General features: G+C 49.5%; 1 non-coding gene across 1 annotated transcript; it reads left to right on the top strand.

The window, feature by feature from the left end:
* Positions 1–5,298: 5,298 nt before the first annotated feature.
* On the top strand, positions 5,299–5,453 carry LOC143175589 (5.8S ribosomal RNA). The gene has a single exon (XR_013000312.1). It is a non-coding gene; the product is annotated as a 5.8S ribosomal RNA (ribosomal RNA).
* The last annotated feature ends 2,047 nt before the right edge of the window (positions 5,454–7,500 follow it).

Raw genomic sequence — 7,500 nt, 5'->3', positions numbered from 1 at the left:
TGACTTATCGGGTCTTCGTTGGAATTACCGTCGCTGGCATTGTAAACTCCAGATGACCTTGTGATTCCTTCGTCGGGCACTGGTAAAGGGTGGCGATGATGCGTTCTATAATAGAAATACCCGTCGTAGCGTTTCTTCCGAGTCAACCCGCTCACGAAACTCTCTCTCGTCGTGGAATCCCCGCGTCGGAGAGTAAAACGCGAATTCATACTATGAAAACTTACGTCTCTCGACGATGGGACGATCCACGCGAAGAGTTGTTTACGTGCACGCGTATGGTGCGATTGCGTCGATTCGCTTTTCTGTACGGGGAGAAATAGAACGTTGAGTTGACTTATCGGGTCTTCGTTGGAATTACCGTCGCTGGCATTGTAAACTCCAGATGACCTTGTGATTCCTTCGTCGGGCACTGGTAAAGGGTGGCGATGATGCGTTCTATAATAGAAATACCCGTCGTAGCGTTTCTTCCGAGTCAACCCGCTCACGAAACTCTCTCTCGTCGTGGAATCCCCGCGTCGGAGAGTAAAACGCGAATTCATACTATGAAAACTTACGTCTCTCGACGATGGGACGATCCACGCGAAGAGTTGTTTACGTGTACGCGTATGGTGCGATTGCGTCGATTCGCTTTTCTGTACGGGGAGAAATAGAACGTTGAGTTGACTTATCGGGTCTTCGTTGGAATTACCGTCGCTGGCATTGTAAACTCCAGATGACCTTGTGATTCCTTCGTCGGGCACTGGTAAAGGGTGGCGATGATGCGTTCTATAATAGAAATACCCGTCGTAGCGTTTCTTCCGAGTCAACCCGCTCACGAAACTCTCTCTCTCGTCGTGGAATCCCCGCGTCGGAGAGTAAAACGCCGAAGGCTTACTATGAAACTTACGTCTCTCGACGATGGGACGATCCACGCGAAGAGTTGTTACGTGCACGCGTATGGTGCGATTGCGTCGATTCGCTTTTCTGTACGGGGAGTAATAGAACGTTGAGTTGACTTATCGGGTCTTCGTTGGAATTACCGTCGCTGGCATTGTAAACTCCAGATGACCTTGTGATTCCTTCGTCGGGCACTGGTAAAGGGTGGCGATGATGCGTTCTATAATAGAAATACCCGTCGTAGCGTTTCTTCCGAGTCAACCCGCTCACGAAACTCTCTCTCGTCGTGGAATCCCCGCGTCGGAGAGTAAAACGCGAATTCATACTATGAAAACTTACGTCTCTCGACGATGGGACGATCCACGCGAAGAGTTGTTTACGTGCACGCGTATGGTGCGATTGCGTCGATTCGCTTTTCTGTACGGGGAGAAATAGAACGTTGAGTTGACTTATCGGGTCTTCGTTGGAATTACCGTCGCTGGCATTGTAAACTCCAGATGACCTTGTGATTCCTTCGTCGGGCACTGGTAAAGGGTGGCGATGATGCGTTCTATAATAGAAATACCCGTCGTAGCGTTTCTTCCGAGTCAACCCGCTCACGAAACTCTCTCTCGTCGTGGAATCCCCGCGTCGGAGAGTAAAACGCGAATTCATACTATGAAAACTTACGTCTCTCGACGATGGGACGATCCACGCGAAGAGTTGTTTACGTGCACGCGTATGGTGCGATTGCGTCGATTCGCTTTTCTGTACGGGGAGAAATAGAACGTTGAGTTGACTTATCGGGTCTTCGTTGGAATTACCGTCGCTGGCATTGTAAACTCCAGATGACCTTGTGATTCCTTCGTCGGGCACTGGTAAAGGGTGGCGATGATGCGTTCTATAATAGAAATACCCGTCGTAGCGTTTCTTCCGAGTCAACCCGCTCACGAAACTCTCTCTCGTCGTGGAATCCCCGCGTCGGAGGGTAAAACGCGATATATAATAGTATATGCCAGTGGTTCGCGCGCGTCGTCTCTGAGATACGCGGTCGACAGAGTTCCGAAAACACGTGATGTGCCACGATTTCCGTGCGTCTTACATCTTTCGACGATGGGACGATCCACGCGAAGAGAACGTTCGTGCTTGCGTGAGGTGCAACAGCGTCGATTCGCTTTTCTGTACGGGGAGAAATAGAACGTTGAGTTGACTTATCGGGTCTTCGTTGGAATTACCGTCGCTGGCATTGTAAACTCCAGATGACCTTGTGATTCCTTCGTCGGGCACTGGTAAAGGGTGGCGATGATTCGTTCTATAATAGTAATACCCGTCGTAGCGTTTCGACCGATGTCACCCGCCACGAATGTCTCTCTCGACGTGGAAACCCCGCGCCGAAGAGTAAACGCGAAGGCTTACCATACGAAAGAAAACGGTATTATACGCCTGTGGTATGTGCGTCTCGGCTCTGTGATACGCGATCGGCAGAGTTACAAAAAAACGTTGATGGGCCACGATTTCCGTGCGTCTTACATCTTTCGACGATGGGACGATCCACGCGAAGAGTAGTTACGTGCTCGCGCGAGGTGCGATAGCGTCGATTCGCTTTTCTGTACGGGGAGAAATAGAACGATGAGTTGACTTATCGGGTCTTCGTTGGAATTACCGTCGCTGGCATTGTAAACTCCAGATGACCTTGTGATTCCTTCGTCGGGCACTGGTAAAGGGTGGCGATGATTCGTTCTATAATAGAAATACCCGTCGTAGCGATTCGGCCGAGACACCCGCCACGAAACTCTCTCTCGTCGTGGAATCCCCATGTCGGAGAGTAAAACGCGAAGGCTAACTATATAAGAAACATATAGTATTATTTATGCCTGTGGTTCTCCGTTTGTCCTACTCTCAGATACGCGACTCGGAGAGTTACGAATAATCGTGATGGACCACGATTTCTGTACGTCTTACATCTTTCGACGATGGGACGATCCACGCGAAGAGATCATTCCTGCTTGCGTGAGGTGCGATAGCGCCGATTCGCTTTTCTGTACGGGGAGAAATAGAACGATGAGTTGACTTATCGGGTCTTCGTTGGAATTACCGTCGCTGGCATTGTAAACTCCAGATGACCTTGTGATTCCTTCGTCGGGCACTGGTAAAGGGTGGCGATGATTCGTTCTATAATAGAAATACCCGTCGTAGCGATTCGGCCGTGTCACCCGCCACGAAAATCTCTCTCGTCGTGGAATCCCCGCGTCGTAGAGTAAACGCGAAGGCTTGCTATAGAAGACTATAGTTTATACGCCTGTGGTTCACCGGTTGCCTGCTCTCCGGGGTACGCGATCGCGCAGGAGTTACGGAAGAACTTGATGGGCCACGATCTCCAAGCGGCTATATCTTTCGACGATGGGACGATTCACGCGAAGAGAACGTTCGTGCATGCGTGAGGTGCGATAGCGTTGATTCGCTTGTCTGTACGGGGAGAAATAGAACGATGAGTTGACTTATCGGGTCTTCGTTGGAATTACCGTCGCTGGCATTGTAAACTCCAGATGACCTTGTGATTCCTTCGTCGGGCACTGGTAAAGGGTGGCGATGATTCGTTCTATAATAGAAATACCCGTCGTAGCGTTTCGACCGATGTCACCCGCCACGAAATTCTCTCTCGTCGTGGAATCCCCGCGTCGGAGAGTAACCGCCGAAGGCTTGCTATAGAAGACTATAGTTTATACGCCTGTGGTTCACCGGTTGCCGGCTCTCCGGGGCACGCGATCGCGCGAAGGTTACGGAGGGACGTGAAGCGCCCGAGCAATGAAACGTCCGCAGGAGGAAACGAGCAACCGCCGAACATTGTTTCGCGACGTTTCCATAATGTATTGTCGTTTCGCTCGCATCCCGCTTCTTTCCCCTAGTTTCCTCGACGCGTAGTTTCGCAGCCTTAGTGGACGAATCATTCTCGATTCGAGGAAAGATATGCAGTGGGGCGTGCAATGAGCCCGCCAGAGACCACGATCTCCAATGCGTCTTTACATCTTTCGACGATGGGATGATCCACGCGAAGAGAACGTTCGTGCTTGCGCGAGGTGCGTTAGCGTCGATTCGCTTTTCTGTACGGGGAGAAATAGAACGATGAGTTGACTTATCGGGTCTTCGTTGGAATTACCGTCGCTGGCATTGTAAACTCCAGATGACCTTGTGATTCCTTCGTCGGGCACTGGTAAAGGGTGGCGATGATTCGTTCTATAATAGAAATACCCGTCGTAGCGATTCGGCCGAGTCACCCGCCACGAAACTGTCTCTCTTTCGTCGTGGAAACCCCGCGTCGGAGAGTAAAACGCGCGAAGGCTGTGACTGTAACATATATATATACAGTATACAATGCCTGTGGTTTTTGCGCGTGTCGGCTCTTCGGTATACGCGATCGGCCAGAGTTACGGAGGGACGGTGAAGCGCACGAGAAATTGAAACGGCCGCACGATTGGAACCGAGCAACCGTCGAACATTGTTTCGCGACGTTTCCATAATGCGTTTTCGTTTCGCTCGCATACCGCTTCTTTTCCCCTAGTCTCTGAGACGCGTTTTCGAGCCGTTCTTCTACTATCGATTCTCGTAGAGAGAAGGGACCGGGTAGTCTGGAAGTGGAACCCGCATCTTGCGTGTACCGTACACGGAATTGAGAGGACCGGCCGTGAAGCTCGTTTTAAAGCCGTGCGTCTGACACCCAACTCTTGCGCGCCAATTTCGCGGCAAGAGATAATATGGGACGAATGACCGGCAAAGAGCCAGCTGTGAAGTCTGTTTTTTTAATCGAATCCGTGGACGTGTGTATGCCGTAGCGTCGCTCGTCGTGTTCGTTCATGGTCGTTCCGAGAGAAAGAACGAAAGCGGTAACGAAGGGACCGGCCGTGAAGCTCGTTTTAAAGCCGCGCGTCTGACACCCAACTCTTGCGCGCCAATTTCGCGGCAAGAGATAACATGGGACGAATGACCGGCAAAGAGCCAGCTGTGAAGTCTTTTTTCATTATTTGCTTTCAATCGATCGATCGGTACGATTCGTGCAACGTTTCGCGCGATGCGACGCGAAAACATGCGCGCAACAATAGATGCGTCTGATCGGAAGAACGCGAGGGTCGACTGCACGCGATGGATTCAGTATCGGGTAGGATACAAAATATATCCCCGTCGTTTCCACGCGTGCGAGTCTTCTGCGTCTTTCGCGGGTTTTTGAATGCACTATACGCCCGGAACGTCGAGAAATATATACATATTACTTGAACGTTTTTCGTCTCGAAAGGCTTCGGTGTCGTCTCCAAGGCGACGCCTGAATCTCCTTCGCGCGCTGGTCGGAGATTCAGGTATCAACTTTTATCTTCTCTTTGAAAGAAGAGAGATATTAGGTCGAACAAATGAGAATAAAATTATATATGTGAAATATAAAATTTATACGATTACCCTGAACGGTGGATCACTTGGCTCGTGGGTCGATGAAGAACGCAGCTAATTGCGCGTCAACGTGTGAACTGCAGGACACATGAACATCGACATTTCGAACGCACATTGCGGTCCACGGATACAATTCCTGGACCACGCCTGGCTGAGGGTCGTTTACGTACCATACACTGCTTGCGTAGCTCTGTCAAATCCCCGCCGTCGTTCACCTCTTCGGATCGAACGTTTTTTTACCGAAGGGCGCAAAGAACGTTTCTGAGTCGGGTTAAGAGAAGGATGCTACGTACGAGCGAACGATGGGTGTCTCGTCGGCGTTTGTCGCGGACACGCGAAAATTCTGTGAATTTCACGGACAGTGTACGTTCTAGTTGTTGCAAAACGATCGGAATCGTTTGTATGGACTCGCGTGAGTGTTCGCGGCGTCGTGCGTCGTTCAATTACGACCGCCCGCGGATACCGCTCCACTGCGATATGGATCTGAGCGACAACTTTTTCGGCTGTTCGTGAGATGAACGGTTTCGTGTGTTTAGAAAAATTTTTTTTCCCGCGCTCCCGACGTCACCTGAAATGATGCGTCAGAGGTGAAAGAAAATATTAAGAAGTCGAGAGAGAGAGAGACTACACACGTTTTATTCATATTTTGTATACCGTGCGTGAGACGGATGTGCACGACACGTCGTATGTCGGTATATTACCGACTGGCCCCAGGGAGATTGTTTTCTTCCTCTCTTACGAATGAGATGTACGTTTCGGAGGATCGTCGTTACCGAAACACACGGCAAAACGAGACTTCTCGCAGCAGATCCTTTATACACAATACACATCGACTCTTTTTACCCCGAGAGAGAGAGAAAAGGTGTATTTCTTTTTTTTATTTTTCGAATTCGACGCACGAACGCTTTGACGACTGGAGAAAAACACGGTGTGTGTTAAAATCGTGCGGGACGAGCATGCGTATTCGTAACGGGTCGAATAGTTCTTATTCCCCGTCGTCGCGTGTCCTCGCTGGACCACCACCGTGCGCTTCCGCCACGTTCAGTTGAATTTCGAAATATATATATATAAAAAGAATCACCATATACTCTCTTTCGGGAGGTGTATTTTTATCGGTTTCTGCTATAGAGAAGAGACGGAGATCGTGTTGTGAGGTGTAACGTTTCTGTATCCCCGTTTCGGAGGATCGTCGTTATCGGCGGAACACACGTCAAAACGAGACTTCTCGCAGAACCTTTATACACAATACACATCGACTCTTTTACCCCGAGAGAGAGAAAAGGTGTTTTTCTTTTTTTTTTATTTTTCGAATTCGACGCACGAACGCTTTGACGACTGGAGAAAAACACGGTGTGTGTTAAAATCGTGCGGGACGAGCATGCGTATTCGTAACGGGTCGAATAGTTCTTATTCCCCGTCGTCGCGTGTCCTCGCTGGACCACCACCGTGCGCTTCCGCCACGTTCAGTTGTATTTCGAAATATATATATATATAAAAAGAATCACCATATACTCTCTTTCGGGAGGTGTATTTTTATCGGTTTCTGCTATAGAGAAGAGACGGACGATCGTGTGTGACACCACGTGGTAACGTTTCCGTATCCCCGTAAAATACGTTTATCTTTTCTCGTAGAAAAGAGAGAGGAAGAGGCAGGAGCTCCTCTTTGGCGAGGCTTTCGAACGTCGCGTCCCGTCCGCCGGAATATAATGATATAAATATATAACCGCCGCCGACTTTGTGCGAAAGCGTTGAAACGAACGCGTCGGTCGCCCCATGGTGTGTGTTTGTCGTGTCTTCTTTTCCTCTTCTGCACTTCTCTTCACTGTCGATCGCGAGACCGCGCGAGATCCGCTTCGGTCGTCCAGTCCCCGAAAATTCTTCTCGGACGGGCGTTAAAGTTAACCGGAGCGCGAGATCGTCTAGCGAGAGTCTTTTTCGCGATCGAGTAAAATGTGATAGAAGAAGGAGAAGAGTGTAAAAAGAGAATATAGACACGCGACGCAGCAGAGACCACTGGTGAGGCGCATAAGACGCGTTCGCGAACGATTTTTCGCGACGATACGGAGTCGCGCGTGTCGCGGTATATTTATCATTTATATACGTTATAATATGAATATTGTTGTGTTCGAACGCACTCTCCTCTAGACTTTGTTTTTTTTGCCTTTGAGCGATTTTTATGAAATTCGATTGAATTTTCATACAATTCAC

Source organism: Nomia melanderi, unplaced genomic scaffold, assembly GCF_051020985.1.
Source record: "Nomia melanderi isolate GNS246 unplaced genomic scaffold, iyNomMela1 scaffold0136, whole genome shotgun sequence".
Lineage (NCBI taxonomy): Eukaryota > Metazoa > Arthropoda > Insecta > Hymenoptera > Halictidae > Nomia > Nomia melanderi.
Note: the sequence above shows the minus strand (reverse complement) of the source record. Positions and strands in the feature narration are given on the sequence as shown.